Source organism: Rhinoderma darwinii, assembly GCF_050947455.1.
Source record: "Rhinoderma darwinii isolate aRhiDar2 chromosome 12 unlocalized genomic scaffold, aRhiDar2.hap1 SUPER_12_unloc_11, whole genome shotgun sequence".
Lineage (NCBI taxonomy): Eukaryota > Metazoa > Chordata > Amphibia > Anura > Rhinodermatidae > Rhinoderma > Rhinoderma darwinii.
This window is the reverse complement of record NW_027461864.1, coordinates 229,127-254,616: the sequence shown is the minus strand read 5'-3', so window position 1 is coordinate 254,616 and position 25,490 is coordinate 229,127. Positions and strand designations below refer to the sequence as shown.

General features: G+C 47.2%; 2 protein-coding genes across 2 annotated transcripts in view; one reads left to right on the top strand and one right to left on the bottom strand.

Annotated features, from left to right (window-relative positions):
- The window catches only part of LOC142698107 (protein kinase C delta type-like), a 34,661-nt gene extending 22,009 nt beyond the window's left edge, over positions 1–12,652 (bottom strand). Inside the window, exon 1 of the mRNA XM_075847791.1 lies at positions 12,433–12,652. The gene's annotated coding sequence lies outside the window, so the exon portion shown is untranslated. The remainder of the gene's footprint in view (positions 1–12,432) is intronic.
- LOC142698109 (protein kinase C delta type-like) overlaps positions 1–25,490 on the top strand; it is a 153,905-nt gene that overhangs the window by 49,672 nt on the left and 78,743 nt on the right. The gene's annotated exons all lie outside the window — the stretch shown is intronic.

The following is a 25,490-nucleotide window of genomic DNA, read 5'->3' as shown; positions in this document are numbered from 1 at the left end:
GTCTTTATTCATTTAGGGGTCTGGTCTGGGGTCTGTAATTATTTAGTGGTTTGGTCTGTGGTCTGCATTGTTTTAGGGGTCTGTAATTATTTAGGGGTCTGGTCTGTGGTCTGTATTTATTTAGGGGTCTGGTCTGGGGTCTGTATTTATTTAGGGGTCTGGTCTGGGGTCTGTATTCATTTAGGGGTCTAGTCTAGGGTCTGTATTTATTTAGGGGTCTAGTCTGGGGTCTGTATTTATTTAGGGGTCTGGTCTGGGTCTGTATTTATTTAGGGGACTGGTCTGTGGTCTCCATTGATTTAGGAGTCTAGTCTGGGGTCTGTATTTATTTAGGGGTCCGGTCTGAGGTCTGCATTTATTTAGGGGTCCAGTCTGGGGTCTGTTTTTATTTAGGGGTCTGATCTGGAGGTCTGTATTTATTTAGTGGTCTGGTCTGTGGTCTGTATTTATTTAGGGAACTGGTCTGGGGTCTGTATTTATTTAGGGGTCTGGTCTGGGGTCTGTATTTATTTAGGGGTGTAGTCTTGGGTCTATATTTATTTAGGGGTCCGTTCTGGAGGACTAATCAGTCTCTAGAACAATATTTAAGGTGTTTTATCTCTGACTGTCAATATGATTGGGTCTCCTTCATTTCCCTCGCCAAATTTTCCCTTAATAACCGGGTCAGTAACTCATCAGGGGTCTCCACATTTTTCTGTAATTTTGGGTTTAATCCACGGTTCTCCTCTGTTTCACCTGGTGGTTCCAACAATCCCGAGGTAGATCTCGTTCATCGGGAACTGTCCACAGTCTGGGTCCAGGTTCAGAAGAAACTAGAGGCGTCCCAGAGCATACAAAAGCAAAGCACCACACACTTTTCAAAAAAGTGCCAAAGGCAGCGTAAACCGACCAAAAGCTTTCCCGCAAATTGCGACTTTTGGGACTTTTCTATGCCAGATAAGCAGCTTAGCAAGGTTAATAAATTCTCCTCTAAGGCTACAGACAGTAATACAATATCTTAATGCAAGGATGTGTACACTCTGTGTCTGACTGAGGTACCTTGGACCCACCAAAGGAAATAATTCTTGGGGGTCTACACTTCCACTATATAGAAATAATGTGAACACTCTTAATTGTGTACTAAAAACGTGTGTAGTAAAACAAAGACCAATATTCCCACCATATAGTGACAGATATCAGTCCTACACAGGCATTCTGCAGACCATATACACTACCGTTCAAAAGTTTAGGGTCACTTAGAAATTTCCTTATTTTTGAAAGAAAAGCACAGTTTTTTTTCAATGAAGATAACATTAAATTAATCAGAAATACACTCTATCCATTGTTAATGTGGTAAATGACTATTCTAGCTGCAAACGTCTGGTTTTTAATGCAATATCTACATAGGTGTATAGAGGCCAATTTCCAGCAACCATCACTCCAGTGTTCTAATGGTACATTGTGTTTGCTAACTGTGTTAGAAGGCTAATGGATGATTACAAAACACTTGAAAACCCTTGTGCAATTATGTTAGCACCTGTAAAGGATGTGCCAGGCACAGCGGGGTTAACGCCCATAGGTAATCAGTCGGCACCTGAGTCTATGTCTCTGAGACTGACTCCAGCTTCCACCACTCAGGCTGGCAGGCTTAGGAGTGGGAGAGCCTATCGCAGCCTGGCCAGACTCCGCTAGCTCCCGCCCTCTGTCTATTTATACCTGCCTTTCCTGTTCCTCCTTTGCTTGTGATTCTTCTCGTGTGGTTTCCTGGCCCAGCTACAGCTCCTGACTATTTGATCCTGCTCCATACTGACCCTGGCTTACTAACTACTCTCCTGCTCTGCGTTTGGTACCTCGTACACTCCTGGTTTGACTCGGCTCGTTCACCTCTCTTGTTGCTCACGGTGTTGCCGTGGGCAACTGCCCCATTTCCCTTAGCTTTGTGTACCCTTGTCTGTTTGTCTCGTGCACTTACTGAGCGTAGGGACCGCCGCCCAGTTGTACCCCGTCGCCTAGGGCGGGTCGTTGCAAGTAGGCAGGGACAGAGTGGCAGGTAGATTAGGGCTCACTTGTCCGTTTCCCTACCCCTATCATTACAGCACCGCTGTAAACATTTTTGCTGTTTAGAGGAGCCATACAACTGACCTTCCTTTGAGCTAGTTGAGAATCTGGAGCATTACATTTGTGGGTTCGATTAAACTCTCCAAATGGCTAGAAAAATAGAGCTTTCATGTGAAACTCGACAGTCTATTCTTGTTCTTAGAAATGAAGGCTATTCCATGCGAGAAATTGCCAAGAAACTGCAGATTTGCTACAACGGTGTGTACTACTCCCTTCAGAGGACAGCACAAACAGGCTCTAACCAGAGTAGAAAGGGAAGTGGGAGGCCCCGCTGCACAACTGAGCAACAAGACAAGTACATTAGAGTCTCTAGTTTGAGAAATAGACGCCTAACAGGTCCTCAACTGGCAGCTTCATTAAATAGTACCCACAAAACGCCAGTGTCAACGTCTACAGTGAAGAGGCGACTCCAGGATGCTGGCCTTCAGGGCAGAGTGGCAAAGAAAAAGCCATATCTGAGACTGGCTAATAAAAGGAAAAGATTAATATGGGCAAAAGCTCAGACATTGGACAGAGGAAGATTGGAAAAAAGTGTTATGGACAGACGAATCGAAGTTTGAGGTGTTTGGATCACACAGAAGAACATTTGTGAGACGCAGAAAACTGAAAAGATGCTGGAAGAGTGCCTGACGCCATCTGTCAAGCATGGTGGAGGTAATGTGATGGTCTGGGGTTGCTTTGGTGCTGGTAAAGTGGGACATTTGTACAAGGTAAAAGGGATTTTGAATAAGGAAGGCTATCACTCCATTTTGCAACACCATGCCATACCCTGTGGACAGCGCTTGATTGGAGCCAATTTCATCCTACAACAGGACAATGACCAAAAGCACACCTCCAAATGATGCAAGAACTATTTAGGGAAGAAGCCGGCAGCTGGTATTCTATCTGTAATGGAGTGGCCAGCGCAGTCACCAGATCTCAGCATTATACTAGGATGCACAATTCTATATTAAAATATTATCATATTAGTCATGTGTCCTAGTATACCCACATCCAGCGATGGGTGGGATGGGTGAAACATAAAATAGTTTTCCATGAGTTTTGGACTGCGATGTGCTGCTGATCTCTCCTTTTGGGGGTAATATACAGGGAATATGGGGGTTACAGTGGAGGAAATAAGTATTTGATCCCTTGCTGATTTTGTAAGTTTGCCCACTGTCAAAGTCATGAACAGTCTAGAATTTTTAGGCTAGGTTAATTTTACCAGTGAGAGATAGATTATATTAAAAAAAAAAAAAGAAAATCACATTGTCAAAATTATATATATTTATTTGCATTGTGCACAGAGAAATAAGTATTTGATCCCCTACCAAACATTAAGAGTTCAGCCTCCTCCAGACCAGTTACACGCTCCAAATCAACTTGGTGCCTGCATTAAAGACAGCTGTCTTAAATGGTCACCTGTATAAAAGTTTCCTGTCCACAGACTCAATTAATCAGTCTGACTCTAACCTCTACAACATGGGCAAGACCAAAGAGCTTTCTAAGGATGTCAGGGACAAGATCATAGACCTGCACAAGGCTGGAATGGGCTACAAAACCATAAGTAAGACGCTGGGTGAGAAGGAGACAACTGTTGGTGCAATAGTAAGAAAATGGAAGACATACAAAATGACTGTCAATCGACATCGATCTGGGGCTCCATGCAAAATCTCACCTCGTGGGGTATCCTTTATCCTGAGGAAGGTGAGAGCTCAGCCGAAAACTACATGGGGGGAACTTGTTAATCATCTCAAGGCAGCTGGGACCACAGTCACCAAGAAAACCATTGGTAACACATTACGCCGTAATGGATCAAAATCCTGCAGTGCCCGCAAGGTCCCCTTGCTCAAGAAGGCACATGTACAGGCCCATCTGAAGTTTGCAAATGAACATCTGGATGATTCTGAGAGTGATTGGGAGAAGGTGCAGTGGTCAGATGAGACAAAAATTGAGCTCTATGGCATTAACTCAACTCGCCGTTTTTGGAGGAAGAGAAATGCTGCCTATGACCCAAAGAACACCGTCCCTACTGTCAAGCATGGAGGTGGAAACATTATGTTTTGGGGGTGTTTCTCTGCTAAGGGCACAGGACTACTTCACCGCATCAATGGGAGAATGGATGGAGCCATGTACCGTCAAATCCTGAGTGACAACCTCCTTCCCTCCACCAGGACATTAAAAATGGCTCGTGGCTGGGTCTTCCAGCACGACAATTACACGAAACATACAGCCAAGGCAACAAAGGAGTGGCTCAAAAAGAAGCACATTAAGGTCATGGAGTGGCCAAGTCAGTCTCCAGACCTTAATCCCATCGAAAACTTATGGAGGGAGCTGAAGATACGAGTTGCCAAGCGACAGCCTCGAAATCTTAATGATTTACAGATGATCTGCAAAGAGGAGTGGGCCAAAATTCCATCTAACGTGTGCAAACCTCATCATCAACTACTAAAAACGTCTGACTGCTGTGCTTGCCAACAAGGGTTTTGCCACCAAGTATTAAGTCTTGTTTGCCAAAGGGATCAAATACTTATTTCTCTGTGCACAATGCAAATAAATATATATAATTTTGACAATGTGAATTATTTTTATTTTTTTTATATAATCTATCTCTCACTGGTAAAATTAACCTAGCCTAAAAATTCTAGACTGTTCATGTCTTTGACAGTGGGCAAACTTACAAAATCAGCAAGGGATCAAATACTTATTTCCTTCACTGTATATAAGGGACTCTCATCATCCCTGTATATACCAGCCATCATCCCCATATATAACCACCATTATCCGTGTATGTACCAGCCCACCTTTATCTCGGTATAAAATCTCCATCACCCCTGTATATACCATTAGGGCGGGCACTGTCAGCTTGCTGTGGCGTGCGGGCATTGTGGCTAAACAAGAAGTAAATGGGGTGGGCATTGAGGACACCGTGGACCAATAGGATGCCTGAAACGCCGGTATATGGGAAAAGTCCAGCAGAATCTGAAAATATGCCTCCTGATTGCTTAAAGGCTATGTACACCTTTGCACTGTTTTTTTTAAATTGCCTTGTATGTATTGTACAAAATAAATCACATTTCTAATTGGTCTACCATTTGTCTTCTGTACCTGCAGAGTATTTCAGTTTATGGCCAGCTGCTGTATTCAGTTATCTCTCTAAGGCCCTGTTCACACCTGCGTTGGGGCCGTGATTTTACAAGAGACAATAGTGCAGATGTGAACGAGGCCTTATCCGTCAGTCATCACCCTAATGGCAAACTGAGCAGCTCCTCTTTTGCAGGCTCATGAACAAGCATTTACTGTGGAATCTGCGCATGTGCATGGTCCTAATTACTGCATACCTCCTAACCGTCCCGGATACAGCGGGACAGTCCAGGATTCCGGGCGGTGTTACAATGTCCCAAGCGGCCGGTGGTATGTCTTGGTGTCAACTGTATTTGCGTCCTAAGGATGCAGATCCAGTTGAATCCGATGCTAATGTAAGGGATCGTCAGCTCCCTGCTTCTGTATTAGTACCACTCGCCGAGGAATTCCCGGGCACAGCACTACTTTAAGTGCGGAGCCCCTTATCTCACTATTCATATATGTACATTGACGTCGGGGACTACTCCTGGAGCGGAATCCACTGCCTTTGCATTGCTGATGGTCTGGCCGGGGATTCCGCTCCTAGGCGGAACCCCTGATGTCACTGTCCATATATGTACAGTTACATCAAGGGCTCCTCCTGGAGTGCAATCCCTGGCCACAGCGTGGCCGACGCTCTGGACAGGGATTCTGCTCCTATAGGGAATGCCTTACGTCACTGTCCATGTTATGGACAGTGACGGCAGGGGCTCCTCCTGGAGTGGAATCACTGGGGGGGGCACCATCTACATGGGCACTGTGTGTGACACTATCTATATGGGCACTGGCGCTTTATATGTGTGCACTGGTACTAGAGGTAGCTAAGGGGGCATTAAACTGTATGGGGGCAGCTATTTGTCATAATTTCTAGCAACGCATTCCCTTTAATACTGGCGTTTCATACACCAGTCCTATTAAACAGTTTGCTGGAGTAAGATGCAACACATTTATTAACAGGCGAATGACTCTTAATAAATGTGTCGCATCTTTTAGTTGCAGTGAGGCCTGTCATCAGTACTTTCTACGTGCTGCGGCCTGCTGTACATTTAAAGTACATTTTTTAAATGTATTTTATTGTCTGATTGGGGGGGGCATACAGTCTGATTGGGGGGGGAGGTATGGGTCTGGCATGGACCTTTGCCTTGTTATGCCCCCCAGAGATAAATCTGGGCCGCATTATACATATAGATTTCTGCTATAATTGACATCAGTTACTGGCGTAAATTATAGTAAAATTGTTGGCCATTTCTGCTATGCCCCGCTCATTTTTTGCCCCCAAAAATGACGACATTTGCGCATTTTGTGAATTTTCTACGCTAGTAAACTGTTGTAGAAAGGTTAATATATTCCCCCAAAGGCTACAGACCGTAATACAATATCTTAATGTAAGGATGTGTACACTTAATTGTGCAGCAACGCTTGTTGTCTCCATTCTATGTCAGTGTGGGAAGTAGATGTCCGGCCTTATGATTTTGTGATATGTGATAGACCCAGAATCCCAATCACCAAACCAAAGAATGCAAAATAAAGACACAAAACATTATAATTGGGTGTTAAATGGTCAAAACTTTTATTATATTATATGACCAAACCCAAAATGGCAAACCTCCGACTCACGAAGAGTCACCCTCCAGCACGCAGGAAAGGAAAAACCCCCTGTGGGGGAAACCTCTAGGGAAACCATGGCTGGAGGATTGCCCTTCCTCTGGGCTTAGAAGGTGCCAAAATATCATTTGTAACAGAATTTGTAAGTTTTCTCAGATTTTCAAGGAAAGACAATACAATGAACGAACGACATAAAACACATAAATCGGCTGATCTGGTTGGCTAGGCGGATGTCTCTCTACCTGGGCACCCATTAAAATGAATGGGCGATCCACGGATGAGACGGGCCCTCCAGATGCCTCCTTGTAGCACCTGTCTCCGCTCTGGCTAATAGAGGGGGATCTCCTGCTGGAAACCCCCCTCTATTACAGACAACCCGTATGAAGAGGATGGCATCACTGTGATGAAGAAGTGGTCTGGGGTGAAGGGTTTCCCTGCTAGAACCTCCAAATTACATCAGGTCGGTATTGGTGGGGAAGTCAAGCTCAAGGTCCTCAGTCCCATCCAATATGGCGCTGAATGTGGCAGTAAAACCTTCTAATATGGAATCTTCTTTATGTCATAAACATTTGTATTTATGACATCAGCACCTTCATCATCATTACTACAGGAGTTTATTACCACTGCACAACTCATACATTGTGACGTCACCCACAGTGGTCTGAAGTGTTAACCCTTTAATGACTGGCAGTGTACTTACCACAGAGGCCATAAAGCTGAATAGAACATATCAGCGGCCATAAAGGAAAAGGGATAATGCAGGGAGCATCTCCGCACAAGAACTATCCATGACAAAGGGTTGTCCAGGATGAGATAACTTGTCTGCTTTCTCCAAAAACCAGCACCACACCTGTCCATAGGTTGTGTGTGGTACTACAGCTCATTACCATTCACTTCAATGGAGCAAACCTGCAATACCAGATACAACCTACAACCTGTGGATAGGTGTGGTGCTGTATTTGGAAGAAAGCAGCCATATTTTTCTAATCCTGCACAGCCCCTGTTAGAAATAGTTCTAAAAAAGTGGGGGGAGAAGGAGAAGAAGGGGAGAGGGAAAGAAGAAATTAAAAAAAGGTAAAAAGAGGAACTCTGAGGTAAAATAAATCAAACTAGACTGAAAGGAGTCTGCTGGAGGTGCCAGATGGAAAGACAGATTGCTGCCATGGGGACCAGATTAGTAGCAAATCAGAGCAGGAGAATAGTCAGTCAAGCCAGGGTCAATAAGTAACAGCGGTCAATAAGGTAAATAGCAAGAATCGCAGAGCCAGAAAACCAGACAATCACAGGCAAGGAACATGCTGCAAGTGAGGGCAAAAATAGACCAAGGGCGGGAGCTAGAACCGTCAGGCCAGGCTGTGATAGGTTCTCCCTCTCCTCAGCCTGCCAGCCTGAGTGGTAACAGATCGCGTCACTCTAGCAGACCTTGGAGCTGATGAAGGCTGATTAACCATTGGCGTCGACATAGAGCCTGTGTCTGGCAAACCCTTTACAGTACCTCCCCTTTTATGAGGGGCCACTGGACCCTTTCTACGTGGGCCTGGCTTGTTGGGGAACCGAAGATGGAACTTCCTGAGCAATATACCGGCGTGAACATCCCGGGCGGGTACCCAAGTCCTCTCCTCAGGCCCGTATCCTCTTCAATGGACCAGGTACTGGAGGGAGCCTTGGACCATCCTGCTGTCCACAATCTTGGCTACCTCGAATTCTACCCCATACGGAGTGAAAACAGGGACCGGAGGTTTCCTCGATAAAGCCAAGGACGGGGAGCAGCTTTTCAAGAGGGAGGCATGGAACACGTTGTGTATCTGAATAGACGGGGGTAACTCCAGCCGGAAGGATACAGGGTTGAGGACCTCAATGATTTTGTACGGCCCTATATACCGGGGAGCAAACTTCTTGGACGGAACTTTAAGGCGCAAATTTTTAGAAGACAGCCACACCAGATCCCCGACCACAAACAGAGGGTTAGTTGAACGTCTTTTATCTGCCTGAGTCTTTTGGATGCTCTGGGACGCCTCAAGGTTCTTCTGAACCTGGGCCCAGACTGTGCACAGTTCCCGATGAACGACATCTACCTCGGGATTGTTGGAACCACCAGGTGAAACGGAGGAGAACCGTGGATTAAACACAAAATTACAGAAGAAGGGGGAAACCCCCGACAAGTTACTGACCCGGTTATTAAGGGAAAATTCAGCGAGGGGAATGAAGGAGACCCAATCATCTTGACAGTCTGAGATAAAACACCTTAAAGGAACAGTGTCATCACAAATTATTTTTTTATATGTTAAAGATGTTAGTGCTTTATTAAAAACGTTTATATTCATTTGTGTGTTTTGTGTTTTACTTTTTCTTATTTTTACACTTTTTCTTCCCTATGGGGGCTGCCATTTTTTGTTCCATTTCTGTTCCGACACATACAGACATGGAATACGGCAGCCACAGTCCCATAGGGACTGCGAACGGCTCCCGTCCCATTGACTGCAGTGTACGGCGTCTGTGTGGGAACTGCGCATGCGCCGCTCCCACACAGTCCTATTCGAAATTGGCGCCGTCCGGCGCCATTTTCCTGTGGACCGGAAGTCGCGGCCGGACAGTAATATTACTACTTCCGGTCGCGGCTTCCGGATTTGTGCACTTGCACCAGCGGCAGCAAACGGAGCGGACGGGCCAGAGGGAGCCGCGGCGGCAGGAGCAGGTAAGAGATTTCAATGTATGTTCGTGTTTGTGTGTGTTTACTACTGTATGTAAACCTACTACACTGTGGGTTAGCTCAAAAAATGGCGACACACGGTGTAGGAGGTTACATCGTTCAAACCCCTCGTTTATCCCGGCACTAGCCAGGATAAAGGAGGGAGTGCTGAGAGCTCACTAGAGCGAGGGCTTTTAACCCAATGTTGCAATGCTGCAATTTTGGGAACAGCTCCATCTAGTGACCAAAAATGGGTAGTATTATAAATTAGAAATAATTTATAATATTTCCTGGACTCGTGCAAAAAAATAAAAAAAATTTGAACAATGTTTAATCACCCACACACTAAATGTTTAATTTTTTAAAAAAAAACATGTTTTTCTGGCAACACATTCCCTTTAAGTATTGTTCTAGAGACTGATTAGTCCTCTCAGTTTGGCCACTAGTTTCAGGATGGTAGACCGAGGAAAAGGACAGATCAATCTCCAGCTTCTTAAAGAAATCTCTCCAAAACAATGAAACAAATTGTACCCCTCTGTCAGAAACAATATTGACCGGAACCTCATTGAGACGCAGGATGTGTTTGACAAACAAGGTAGCTAACGTCTTGGCATTGGGTAGTTTCTTGAGAGGCACAAAGTGGCACATCTTACTGAAGCGGTCTACTACAACCCACACCACCGACTTGCCTTGAGATGGAGTCAAATCGGTGATAAAATCCATGGAGATATGGGTCCAAGGTCTCTGGGGAATGGGCAAAGAACGTAGTAAGCCCGCTGGTCGGGACCTGGGAGTCTTGGACTTAGCACAAACCTCACAAGCGGCGACGTAGGCCTTAACGTCTTTAGGCAACCCAGGCCACCAATAGTTTCTGGCAATGAGGTGCTTGGTACCCAGGATGCCTGGATGACCAGATAGTGCGGAGTCATGATTTTCCCTAAGTACCCTTAGCCGGAATTGCAGGGGAACAAACAGCTTGTTCTCAGGAAGTCTCCCGGGAGCTGAACCTTGATCAGCAGCAATTTCAGAGACTAAATCAGAATCAATAGAGGAAATGATTATACCTGGAGGCAAAATACAAGCAGGATCTTCCTCCGAAGGAGGGCTGGCCAAGAAGCTACGCGACAGTGCATCAGCCTTAATATTTTTAGACCCAGCCCTATAGGTAACCAAAAAATGTAATCTGGTAAAAAATAACGCCCATCGAGCTTGTCTCGGGTTTAGCCTCCGGGCCGATTCTAGGAAAACCAGATTCTTGTGGTCGGTAAGGACCGTTACCTGGTGCCTAGCCCCCTCCAGGAAGAGGCGCCACTCTTCAAATGCCCATTTAATGGCTAAGAGTTTGCGGTTGCCAATGTCATAGTTACTCTCAGTGGGCGAAAACTTCCTGGAGAAGTAGGCACAGGGATGGAGATGGGTGAGGGTCCTGGTACCCTGGGACATGACAGCCCCCACTCCCACCTCGGACGCGTCAACCTCCATGATAAATGGCTCCATTTGGTTGGGCTGAACCAACTCCGGGGCCGAGATAAAGCACTTCTTAAGGGCCTCAAAAGCCTGGACAGCCTCAGGAGGCCAGTGGAGGAGATCAGCACCCTTGCGAGATAGGTCCATAAGAGGCTTAGCGATGACCGAGAAGTTAGCAATAAATCTCCTGTAATAATTAGCGAACCCCAAGAAGCACTGTAACGCCTTCAGGGAGGCAGGTTGGACCCATTCCGCCACAGCCTGGACCTTGGCGGGGTCCATGCGGAATTCATGAGGAGTGAGGATTTGACCCAAAAATTGTATCTCCTGCACCCCAAACACACATTTTTCAGTCTTCAGTTTGTTTTCCCGAAGGACCTGGAGCACCTTCCTGACATGCTCAATGTGGGAGGACCAGTCCTTGGAAAACACAAGTATGTCATCAAGGTACACTACAAGAAATACCCCCAGGTAATCTCTTAAAATCTCATTTATGAAATTCTGGAAGACCGCGGGAGCATTACACAACCCAAAGGGCATGACGAGGTATTTGAAATGACCTTCGGGCGTGTTAAACGCAGTCTTCCACTCATCCCCCTCTTTGATGCGGATAAGGTTATACTCCCCCCGTAGATTAAACTTAGAGAACCATTGGGCCCCCTGAACCTGATTAAAGAGATCAGGAATCAAAGGAAGGGGATACTGGTTCCTTACAGTGACCTTATTCAAGTTACGGTAGTCAATGCATGGCCTAAGACCACCATCCTTCTTCCCTACGAAGAAGAAGCCAGCACCTACCGGAGAAGTAGAGGGGCGAATGTAACCCTTGGCCAGGCATTCCTGGATATACTTTCTCATGGCTTCACGTTCGGGACAAGAGAGATTAAATATCCTACCCTTAGGTAGCTTAGCTCCTGGTACCAAATCGATAGCGTAATCGTATTCTCTATGAGGAGGTAACACTTCGGAGGCCTCCTTAGAGAAAACATCAGAGAAGTCCTGAACAAACTCAGGTAGCGTGTTCACCTCCTCAGGGGGAGAAATAGAATTAACAGAAAAACATGACGTCAAACATTCATTACCCCATTTGGTAAGATCCCCAGTATTCCAGTCAAACGTGGGATTATGAAACTACAACCAGGGAAGGCCTAAAACCAAATCAGACGATAATCCCTGCATCAACAGTACAGAGTACTGCTCCAAATGCATGGAGCCAACAAAGAGTTCAAAAACAGGGGTATGCTGTGTAAAATAACCATTAGCAAGTGGAGTGGAGTGGAGTCGATACCCACTACCGGGACAGGTTTAGGCAAATCAATCAATGGCATAGCTAGAAACATAGCAAATTCCACAGACATAATATTATCAGAAGACACTAAAACCACGATGGCACTGCCGGTAGCAGACCTGCCCTCAAAAGAGACCTGAAAGGGAAGCAAGATCTTTTTAGGTTTCATATTTACGGGAAATACCTGTGCGCACAAGTGACCTCCCCGATGGTCACTTAGGCGCGGAAGTTCTTCCGGCTGCTTATTCTTACGCCTAGGGCAGTTGTTCACTTGATGCTTGTCATCCCTACAGTAGAAGCAGAGACCATTCTTCCTGCGGAGCTCTCTACGTTGTTGGGGAGACACGGAGGCCCCGAGTTGCATTGGTTCATCCGAGTTTTCCGTGGAAGAACGAAGCAACAGAACCTCAGGAGCCATCATGGGGGAGGCTGAGGAGAAAGCACAAAAACGTTCAAGTCGTCGTTCCCTGAGACGTCGGTCAAGACGTACCGCTAAAGCCATAACCTGATCTAGGGAGTCAGAAGAGGGATAGCTAACTAACAGGTCTTTCAGGGCGTTCGACAGACCCAATCTAAACTAGCACCTCAAGGCAGGGTCATTCCACCGAGAAGCTACACACCACTTTCTAAAGTCAGAACAGTACTCCTCAACGGGTGTCTTACCCTGACGTAAGGTCACCAGCTGACTCTCGGCAAAAGCAGTCTTGTCAGTCTTGTCATATATGAGCCCGAGAGCAGAAAAAAAAAGATCAACAGAGGAAAGTTCAGGGGCGTCAGGAGCCAAGGAGAAGGCCCATTCTTGGGGCCCGTCCTGGAGCCGGGACATAATTATACCCACTCGCTGGCTCTCAGTACCTGAGGAGTGGGGCCTTAGATGGAAATAGAGCCTACAACTCTCCCGAAAGGAGAAAAAAGTGAGGTGGGGCACTACCAGGGTAGCATCATGCTGGTTGCACCTCTGAGCCAGGGCTTGGATCTGTAGGGAGAGGCCCTGCATTTGCTGAGCCAGGGTCTCAAGGGGATCCATAGTTGTGTCAGGGACCAGTTTAGAAAAGGTATATGGGCCTGTGATTATGTAATGACTGGGTAGGGAGACAGACAGGTGAGCCCTAATCTACCTGCCACTCAGTCCCTGCCTACTTCCACGGCCCGTCCTAGGCGACGGTGTACAACTGGGCGACGGTCCCTATGCTCAATATGTGCACAACAGACAAACAGACAAGGGTACACAGAAGCTAAGGGAAATGGGGCAGTTTCCCATGGCAACACCAAGAGCAACATGCGTAGTGAACGAGCCGAGTCAAACCAGGAGTGTACGGGGTACCAAACGCAGAGCATGAGTGTAGTCAGTAAAGCCAGGGTCAAAATGAAGCAAGGTCAATAATAATAGCAGGAGCAGCAGAGCCAGGAAACAGGAAAGAATCACAGGGAAAGACAAGCAGGAAATGAAGGTATAAATAGACCGAGGGCGGGAGCTAGAACCGTCTGGCCAGGCTGTGATAGGTTCTCCCACTTCTGAGCCTACCAGAGTGGTAGCAAATCGAGTCACTCTATGAGACCTAGGAGCAGGTGCAGACTGATTAACCACGGGCGTCGACACAGAAGCTGTGTCTGGCAGATCCTTTACACCACGTTCCTGTGACCCAATGTGCCACGTCACAGCGTATTCAAATCATGGAAGCGTCCGGTCTACATGACTACCGACCGTCATGGTGTGCAAACCTTAGATCAAAATTTCGACATATAACTAACTAACTCTAAACCTCATAAGGTAATTTTCTTTAGCTATTATACCAGGATGAAGGCGGAGGAGTAGGCTAAGAGAACGGAAAGTGGACGAGGCGGGAGTTGGGCCAGAGTGAATATGACGCTTGACTGGGGTCTGGGGAGGGGAAGGGGAGAGAGACAGGTGGGAAGGTGGGGCAGAGGGGCAACATAAAAAAAAATAATTAAACTGAAACTTCTGCTTTAAAACAGTCACTCACCAAGTTGCAGAGCCGGCCGCTGCTTCTGGCCCCTGCATGGGTCCCATTCCTTTCTACAAACCAATTACCTCTGATCATAACCTTGATGAGCGGCGGCTGCCCACTTTATTTTACTTTTGTGGCCAGGCCCCTGACAGTAGTACCAGCGGTACTACCCTGATGGCAGGCCTGTTTGCAGAGGTACTAGCCAACTACGTCACAGATAACCCAAGTTTCAAGACCATGCAAAGTTATGGATTTTTGGCATCCCATGGAATATGGGAACAATAGGGAATTCTATCAGTAAGTATTCTGCCTGTTTCTTGGCTAATACTCCTAATCCAATTCCTTCTTCTAGCAGATTTTTTAAAGATTCTTTACATGCAGTGCTTGGTTTCGCCACAAGTTTGCGATATGTCGATTCATTGTCTAAAATGGTATGAACGTGTCTGAGATATAAACAGGAATCTAGAACAAATCCTGCTCCGTAAGATTTGGAGGACACAGTTATACGCTGGATATATGGTGAGCACCTCTGTGTTTTCACCTTTAGCCCTTATGTGTATATAATGAACCTTTTAGCATGTACATCTTTACCCGCTAAGGTGGAAGGGTTGGTTCCAATGCCTAGTTATGGTGGTGTCTGAGGAAATAAAGGTCCTTTTAGACGTCCCGATACTGACCATGAAAACCAGCGCCAATCGACGATACAGCGTGTCACAAGGAGCAATCATTGGTAATGTATGGGGGCCAACAATCGTTACTACATCAGACCCCGCACTGATCTGCCAGTCCAGCTGCCTCCGGGCTCTGGACAACACTGCCGGAAGCAAATGGCTCCGATCACTGCATAGCGGCCGTTCGGCAGAACTGCAGCTTGGCCTCTATTCTTTGACAGGAGCCATCTGCTTCCGGCAGTGTTGTCCGGTGCCCGGAGGCAGCTGGAGTGACGAATCGGTGCGGGGTCCAGGTGTCGAACACGCACCGATCATATACTGATGACCTATCCAGTGGATAGGTCATCAGTTGTCAGAACGTGGAAAACCCCTTTAAAGGGAAGGCGTCACGGAATTTTTTTTTTTTATATAATATTGCTTTTAGTATGTCATTAAAATAAATTGTATTTATTTGTGTTTTTGTGTTGTACTTTTTTCTTTCTTTTACTTCTCTATGGGGGCTGCCATTTTTTTTTTCATCTCTGTATCTGTCCATTAACGACGCATACAGAGATGGAATACGGCACATACATCCCCATAGAGAATGAGAACGGGAGCCGTTCCATTCACTATAGCGTACACCGTCTGTGTGGGAACGGCGCATGCGCCGCTCCCACACAGACCAGAAGGAAGGTCTTTGGTAGAGCGACATCCGGCACCATTTTCATGTGGACCGGAAACCACGGCCGTACAGTAAGATGATGACTTCCCGTCGCGGCTTCTGGCCATATGTTGAAGGCAGCGCAGACGCAAGGACTAGGAGCGGCAGGGCGGAGGCGGCAGGAGTAGGTAAGTTATGTTTGTGTATGTGATGTGTGTGTATGTTAATGTTATACTGTCTAATGATCACTGTATCTAATCCTCCTACACTGTGCATTCGCTCAGAAAATGGCGGCACACAGTGTAGGAGGTGTGAACATTCAACCACCTCCTTTCTCCTGGCACTAGCCAGGATAAAGGAGGGGGGATTCTGGGAGGACACTAGCGCGAGTGTGTCTACTACAAATTTGCAGCATAAGTGTAATGACGGGGGTAGGGAAACGGACAAGTGAGCCCTAATCTACCCGCCACTCTGTCCCTGCCTACTTGCAACGACCCGCCCTAGGCGACGGGGTACAACTGGACGGCGGTCCCTACGCTCAGTAAGTGCACGAGACAAACAGACAAGGGTACACAAAGCTAAGGGAAAAGGGGCAGTTGCCCACGGCAACACCGTGAGCAACAAGAGTGGTGAACGAGCCGAGTCAAACCAGGAGAGAACGAGGTACCAAACGCAGAGCAGGAGAGTAGTCAGTAAGCCAGGGTCAGTATAGAACAGGATCAAATAGCAGAATCTGTAGCTGGGCCAGGAAACCACACGAGAAGAAATCACAAGCAAAGGAGGAACAGGAAAGGCAGGTATAAATAGACAGAGGGCGGGAGCTAGCTGAGTCTGGCCAGGCTGCGATAGGCTCTCCCACTCCTAAGCCTGCCATCCTGAGTGGTGGAAGATGGAGTCAGTCTCAGAGACATAGACTCAGGTGCAGACTGATTACCTATGGGCGTATACACAGAAGTTGTGCCTGGCAGATCCTTTACAATAAGGCAATGAGGTTGCTTTACCACATGCCAATGCTGCAATTTTGGGAATTGCTCCCTCTAGTGACCAGCACATGGAAATGTTATAAATTTGAATCTAATTTATAATATTTCCTGACTTGTGAAAAAATTAAAAAAATTAAAACAATGTGTAATCATTTATATATTAACTGTTTAACTGAAAAAAAATTTATAATTTATAGCGACACATTCCCTTTAATACTGGCGTTTCATACACCAGTCCTATTAAACAGTTTGCTGGAGTAAGATGCAACACATTTATTAACAGGCGAACGACTCTTAATAAATGTGTCGCATCTTTTAGCTGCAACGCGGCCTGTCATCAGTACTTTCTACGTGCTGCGGCCTGCTGTAAGAGCCTGAGGGAATCCGGGAGGGAGAAACGGAGTGGTGAGGTAAGTACATTTTTAAAATGTATTTTATTGTCTGATTGGGGGGGGCATACAGTCTTATTGGGGGTATGGGTATGGGTCTGTTGACATTTGCGCATTTTGTGAATTTTCTACGCTAGTAAAGTGTTGTAGAAAGGTTAATATATTCCCCCAAAGGCTACAGACTGTAATACAATATCTTAATGTAATCGATGTGTGCAGCAACGCTTGTTGTCTCCATTCTATGTCAGTGTGGGAAGTAGATGTCCGGCCTTATGATTTTGTGATATGTGATAGACCCAAAATCCCAAGCACGAAACCATAGAAAGCACTGGCCGGACGGACTCTGCCACAGTGGTGGGTAGGCCAGACATGACGGGGATAGGAGGGAGGATGGTGTCACAGCCAAAGGGGAGAGTTAGTGGAGGGGGATGGTCTAGGAGAGGGAGGGGATCCGGTGAGGGTTAGCCGGAAGTGCGCTGACTTCCCGGTCTTTTGGTCGGGAGCAGCGCACGGAGTAAGACATCCATCCACGTATCTCCCATCCGGCGGCCATCTTACCGCATGTCAGCGCATCACTTCATTGAGCAGATGCGGGCGGCGGCTGCTGCATTCGGCCCCGCCTGGTTGGAGGAACAAGCTGCAGCGGTGGCCAACGCTCCGGTACCTTTGGCTGTCTCTCCTTCGCGCCGCGTCCGGTGCTCGTGTCCTCCAGAAAGGCTGAGCCCCGTTGTGGCTCGTCGAACTCGGTGCCACAGAGGGAGCCCTGTGAGGGAACCTCCGGCTCGGGCGTCTGGCAGCACAGATACTGCAGCCGGTGCCAGGGTCGGAAGGAATCCCACTTCGCAGCGGAGTCCAGCGGAAGTGGGGTGGGTGCGGCCTCTACTTCCGGTCACCACTCCACTCGCCAGTTCTACGCCGGGTTCCATGGTTCGGACGGCTGCCCCTGGTGATGTGGCGGCTGGGGGTGGAGCCCCACGGCGATCCGGAGGAAGCAAGGGACCTGCATTGGGCCGCAGGCCTAGGTCGTCTGTTTCGAGGGTGACTTCCGGGCAGCGAGCTGCCGGCCCTCTGGTGCCGGTCGACTACGAGAGAGAGAGCTTGGGAGCCCGCCCCTCACCCACTTCGGTACCGGCCGTTGAGCACGCCTGTGCATGCTGCCATGGATCTGGCACCAGATCTGCCGAAGACCTTGAGGATGGGGAGCTTCGTGGACAGGATGGTCCAGCTGATGGGTCCACAGCACCTGTGCAGCTCGGTGAGTCGTTTTCACCATCTTTACCTTTTCCTGCTATACTTATGTCTCCTGTTTCGGGGGAGGGTTCCGCGGTTGAGGAGCGGGTATGTGATGTGGGGTCTGGGTTTGGGAATGTTGGGGGTGGGGGGGAAAGTCTGCGATAGTTGGTCGTTTGCGTCAAGGAATTGTTAGGCCGGCTCGACGGGACTGGGGTCACCGAGCCCCCTTCGCGGTCTCCTGTGGCGGCATGGGTTGGGGCTGGTGGGGTAGGGTTTAATGCCCCGGCGGCGGTCGCCTCGAGTGTAGGAGCAAATACGGAATCGGTGGCGGTGTCTGTTCAGACCGACTCGGCGGCGGCGGTTGATGGTGTTCGGTTGGACGATAAAGCCAGGGGGGAGGTTTATGTGTGTTTTGAAGGACCTTTGGGGGCACACTTGAAGCAGCAAGTTCGGAAAAAAATTTGGAAGGACGAGTACGTGGAAATTTTTTCATTTTTGCCCCTGGAAAAATTTAATCTGGAAAAGGGGAAGTGAGATGAGAGTAAGAAGGAGGAGGAGGAAAAGCGTTGTTACCGCCTTATCCCTAAGACATTTGTTAACTGGTTGCAAGAGTTCGCCATTTTGGCCAGTGTTATTGGTGAAAAGGCTCCGGAACATTGCTCCCCCCTGTTTTGCTATATGGATGCCATCGGGCAAGCCCATAGGGTATATGCGGGGGGCTAGATTGGCTACGTTATGACAAGCAGTTTAGACAACGAAAGGCGGTTCGGCCCAATATTAGGTCGGACCACGGGGATATTGCCCTCTGGTCATGGGTAACGGCTCCAGTTCGACCGGGCCAGTCCTTTCCCGGGAGCGGGGGGGGGGGGGCAGCAGGCCAATCTGGTCAATCCAGCTCAGGGGGCAACGCAAAGCTCGGGCTGTGCTGGCAATACAATGAGGGGCAGTGTAAATTCGGTGCAGGTTGCAAGTTCAAGCACCTTTGTGCTCAATGCAATGGGGCGTCCCACTGGGCATCTAAATGCTTGCGCAAGGGAAAACGAGGTGGGGGTGGGGGTTTTAACACCAGTCATGGGGGTGACGCCAGTGAAGCTGGAAAGGATGGTCAGGTTTCTAAATAGTTATCCGGACAGGGCCAGTGCGCAGTTGTTGTTTGATGGTTTTAATGTGGGTTTTTGTATCCCCTCCCCTCCTCACAGGGTCCCCTTTTCCATAAAAAAATCTGAAGTGAGCTTACCAGCATCCTGACGTGGTTAGGGAGAAATTGGCGTCGCCGCTTGTGAAATTTGTGCTAGGTCCAAGACTCCCAGGTCTCGACCTGCGGGCTTACTATGTTCTTTGCCCATTCCCCAGAGACCTTGGACCCATATCTCCATGGATTTTATCACCGATCTGCCTCCGTCCCAAGGCACGTCGGTGGTGTGGGTTGTAGGAGACCGCTTCAGTAAGATGTGCCACTTTGCACCCCTCAAGAAACTACCCAATGCCAAGACGTTAGCTACCTTGTTTGTCAAACACATCCTGCGTCTCCATCGGGTTCCGGTCAATATTGTTTCTGACAGAGGGGTACAATTTGTTTCATTGTTTTGGAGAGCTTTCTGTAAGAAGCTGGAGATTGATCTCTCCTTTTCCTCGGCCTTCCATCCTGAAACTAATGGCCAAACTGAGAGGACTAATCAGTCTCTAGAACAATACTTAAGGTGTTTTATCTCAGACTGTCAAGATGATTGGGTCTCCTTCATTCCCCTCGCCGAATTTTCCCTTAAAAACCAGGTCAGTAGCTCGTCAGGAGTTTCCACCTTCTTCTGTAATTTTGGGTTTAATCCACGGTTCTCCTCCGTTTCACCTGGTGGTTCCAACAATACCGAGGTAGATGTCGTTCATCGGGAACTGTGCACAGTCTGGGCGCAGGTTCAGAAGAACCTTGAGGTGTCCCAGAGCATCAAAAAGACTAAGGCAGATAAAAGACGTTCAACTAACCCTCTGTTTGTGGTCGGGGATCTGGTGTGGCTGTCTTCTAAAAATTTGCGCCTTAAAGTTCCGTCCAAGAAGTTTGCTCCCCGGTATATAGGGCCGTACAAAATTATTGAGGTCCTCAACCCTGTCTCCTTCCGGCTGGAGTTACCCCCGTCTTTTCAGATACACAACGTGTACCATGCCTCCCTCTTGAAAAGCTGCTCCCCGTCCTTGGCTACATCGAGGAAACCTCCGGTCCCTGTTCTCACTCCGGATGGGGTAGAATTCGAGGTAGCCAAGATTGTGGACAGCAGGATGGTCCAAGGCTCCCTTTAGTACCTGGTCCATTGGAGAGGATACGGGCCTGAGGACAGGACTTGGGTACCCGCCCGGGATGTTCACGCCGATATATTGCTCAGCAAGTTCCATCTTCGGTTCCCCAACAAGCCAGGCCCACCTAGGAAGGGTCCAGTGGCCCCTCATAAAAAGGGGGGTACTGTAAAAGGTTTGCCAGACACAGGTTCTGTGTCGATGCCCGGGGTTAATCAGCCTTCATCAGCTCCAAGGTCTGCTCGAGTGACGCGATCTCTTACCACTCAGGCTGGCAGGCTGAGGAGAGGGAGAACCTATCACAGCCTGGCCTGACGGTTCTAGTTTCCGCCCTTGGTCTATTTTTGCCCTCACTTGCAGCATGTTCCTTGCCTGTGATTGTCTGGTTTCCTGGCTCTGCGATTCTTGCTATTTACCTTATTGACCGCTGTTACTTATTGACCCTGGCTTGACTGACTATTCTCCTGCTCTGATTTGCTACGTCGTACTCTCCTGGTTTGTCTCGGCTCGTTCACCACTGCCTGTTGCTCACAGTGTTTCCGTGGGCAACTGCCCCTACCTCCCCCTTTATCTTCTGTGTGCCCTTGTCTTGTGTTGTCTGCCTTGCACTTATTGAGCGTAGGGACCGTCGCCCAGTTGTACGCCGTCACTTAGGACGGGCCGTGCAAGTAGGCAGGGACTGAGTTTCGGGTAGATTAGGGCTCACCTGTCTGTCTCCCTACCCCGTTTCATTACACTATGACACCTGATAGCTCTGCTACTTGATAGGAGACAGTGGCTCAGCAGACAGTATCACATATAATATGCTTAGATACAATGGCTCAGCAGACAGTATCACACATGCTAGGCCCAATTAGAAGGTTAATTGTGAAAACCTTTCTTATGGTGTTTCTCGATAAAGGTCACTTGAACTGGTATCATTTAAACAGTTAACCGATGAATGGCGCTGTTTATGTGGAATTTACCCTGCGGCCTAATGTACCATATAATGTATTAAAATTATTTTTTTTAAAAACCTACATTTTGTGGGGTGAATTGAAAAAAAACCTGTAATTCCGCCATTTGTGTTTTGATTTTACAGTGTTCATCGGGCGGCATGAATTGCATGATAACTTGATTCTGCGGGTCGTTACGATTATGGCGATACCAAATTTATATAGTTTTATTTTTTACTAAATAATTTGTTTTTGTGACGCTGCATTCGAAGATGAACTGCATAGTTTTTCAATGCAACAGAACTTCATAGGGCGGGAAGGGGTTAAAACCCACTCTCTGAAGCCCCCCTTCATGATACATTTCAACTAATCTGGTCCCCATGGCAGAAATCTGTCTTTCCATCTGGCACCTCCAGCAGACTCCTTTCAGTCTAGTTTGATTTCTTTTACCTCAGAGTTCCTGTTTTTCCCTTTTTTTAATTTCTTCTTTCCCTCTCCCCTTCTTCTCCTTCTCCCCCCACTTTTTTTGAACTATTTCTAACAGGAGCTGTGCAGGATTAGAAAAATATGTCTGCTTTCTTCCAAATACAGCACCACACCTATCCACAGGTTGTATCTGGTATTGCAGGTTAGCTCCATTGAAGTGAATGGTAATGAGCTGTAGTACCACACACAACCTATGGACAGGTGTGGTGCTGGTTTTTGGAGAAAGCAGACAAGTTCTCTCATCCTGGACAGCCCTTTGTCATGGATAGTTCTTGTGCGGAGATGCTCCCTGCATTATCCCTTTTCCTTTATGGCCGCTGATATGTTCTATTCAGCTTTATGGCCTCTGTGGTAAGTACACTGCCAGTCATTAAAGGGTTAACACTTCAGACCACTGTGGGTGACGTCACAATGTATGAGTTGTGCAGTGGTAATAAACTCCTGTAGTAATGATGATGAAGGTGCTGATGTCATAAATACAAATGTTTATGACATAAAGAAGATTCCATATTAGAAGGTTTTACTGCCACATTCAGCGCCATATTGGATGGGACTGAGGACCTTGAGCTTGACTTCCCCACCAATACCGACCTGATGTAATTTGGAGGTTCTAGCAGGGAAACCCTTCACCCCAGACCACTTCTTCATCACAGTGATGCCATCCTCTTCATACGGGTTGTCTGTAATAGAGGGGGGTTTCCAGCAGGAGATCCCCCTCTATTAGCCGGAGCGGAGACAGGTACTACAAGGAGGCATCTGGAGGACCCGTCTCATCCGTGGATCGCCCATTCATTTTAATGGGTGCCCAGGAAGAGAGACATCCGCCTAGCCAACCAGATCAGCCGATTTATGTGTTTTATGTCGTTCGTTCATTGTATTGTCTTTCCTTGAAAATCTGAGAAAACGTACAAATTCTGTTACAAATGATATTTTGGCACCTTCTAAGCCCAGAGGAAGGGCAATCCTCCAGCCATGGTTTCCCTAGAGGTTTCCTCCACAGGGGGTTTTTCCTTTCCTGCGTGCTGGAGGGTGACTCTTCGTGAGTCGGAGGTTTGCCATTTTGGGTTTGGTCATATAATATAATAAAAGTTTTGACCATTTAACACCCAATTATAATGTTTTGTGTCTTTATTTTGCATTCTTTGGTTTGGTGATTGGGATTCTGGGTCTATCACATATCACAAAATCATAAGGCCGGACATCTACTTCCCACACTGACATAGAATGGAGACAACAAGCGTTGCTGCACAATTAAGTGTACACATCCTTACATTAAGATATTGTATTACGGTCTGTAGCCTTTGGGGGGAATATATTAACCTTTCTACAACAGTTTACTAGCGTAGAAAATTCACAAAATGCGCAAATGTCGACATTTTTGGGGGCAAATAATGAGCGGGGCATAGCAGAAATGGCCAACAATTTTACTATAATTTACGCCAGTAACTGATGTCAATTATAGCAGAAATCTATATGTATAGTGCGACCCAGATTTATCTCTGGGGGGCGTAACAAGGCAAATGTCCGTGCCAGACCCATACCTCCCCCCAATCAGACTGTATGCCCCCCCCCAATCAGACAATAAAATACATTTTAAAAATGTACTTTAAATGTACAGCAGGCCGCAGCACCTAGAAAGTACTGATGACAGGCCGCACTGCAACTAAAAGATGCGACACATTTATTAAGAGTCATTCGCCTGTTAATAAATGTGTTGCATCTTACTCCAGCAAACTGTTTAATAGGACTGGTGTATGAAACGCCAGTATTAAAGGGAATGCGTTGCTAGAAATTATGACAAATAGCTGCCCCCATACAGTTTAATGCCCCTTTAGCTACCTCTAGTACCAGTGCACACATATAAAGCGCCAGTGCCCATATAGATAGTGTCACACACAGTTCCCATGTAGATGGTGCCCACCCCCCCAGGGATTCCACTCCAGGAGGAGCCCCTGCCGTCACTGTCCATATATGGACAGTGACGTAAGGCATTCCCTATAGGAGCAGGCTGTGGCCAGGGATTGCACTCCAGGAGGAGCCCTTGATGTAACTGTACATATATGGACAGTGACATCAGGGGTTCCACCTAGGAGCGGAATCCCCGGCCAGACCATCGGCAATGTATATATATGGATAGTGAGATAAGGGGCTCCGCACTTAAAGTAGCGCTGTGCCCGGGAATTCCTCGGCGAGTGGTACTAATACAGAAGCAGGGAGCTGACGATCCCTTACATTAGCATTGGATTCAACTGTATCTGCATCCTGAGGACGCAGATACAGTTGACACCAAGACATACCACCGGCCGCTTGGTACAGCGTAACACCGCCCGGAATCCTGGACTGTCCCGCTGTATCCGGGACGGTTAGGAGGTATGCAGTAACTAGGACCATGCACATGCGTAGATTACACAGTAAATGCTTGTTCATGAGCCTGCAAAAGAGGAGCTGCTCAGTTTGCCATTAGGGTGATGACTGACAGATAAGGCCTCGTTCACATCTGCACTATTGTCTCTGGTAAAATCACGGCCAATGGAAATCCACTAATGTCAATGGGTTCTGTCGGCAGGTGGCGGTGTCCGTTGTGCGACTGAACCGTTGCTTCCGTTATTCCTTTGTTCTGCACCACTGACGGAGAGAACAACAAAACACACCAACGCAGGTGTGAACAGGGCCTAAGAGAGATAACTGAATACAGCAGCTGACCATAAACTGAAATACACTGCAGGTACAGAAGACAAATGGTAGACCAATTAGAAATGTGATTTATATTGTACAATACATACAAGACAATTTAAAAAAAAACAGTGCAAAGGTGTACATAGCCTTTAAGCAATCAGGAGGCATATTTTCAGATTCTGCTGGACTTCTCCCATATACCGGCGTTTCAGGCATCCTATTGGTCCACGGTGTCCTCAATGCCCACCCCATTTACTTCTTGTTTAGCCACAATGCCCGCACGCCACAGCAAGCTGACAGTGCCCGCCCTAATGGTATATACAGGGGTGATGGAGATTTTATACCGAGATAATGGTGGGCTGGTACATACACGGATAATGGTGGTTATATATGGGGATGATGGCTGGTATATACAGGGATGATGAGAGTCCCTTATATAACCCCCATATTCCCTGTATATTACCCCCAAAAGGATAGATCAGCAGCACATCGCAGTCCAAAACTCATGGAAAACTATTTTATGTTTCACCCATCCCACCCATCGCTGGATGTGGGTATACTAGGACACATGACTAATATGATAATATTTTAATATAGAATTGTACATCCTAGTATAATAGCTAAAGAAAATTAACTTATGAGGTTTAGAGTTAGTTTTATGTCAAAATTTTGATCTAAGGTATGCGCACCGTGACGGGCGGTAGTCATGTAGACTGAACGCTTCCATGATTTGAATACGCTGTGACGTGGCACATTGGGCCACGTGAACGTGGTATACAGGTTACATCAACACTTTCATGATGTATCTTGTGGTTCGCGCTTGGGCATTGGAGATGAAAAAGACTGGAAGTCAACATGGCGTTCTGGGCCGGATGAAGAAGAAAAGAGAACATGAATGACTCCAATCTGAGAAGATGTCACCTGTGAGTCACTGAATTTCACTGCACTGTATTCACTTACACTACCGTTCAAA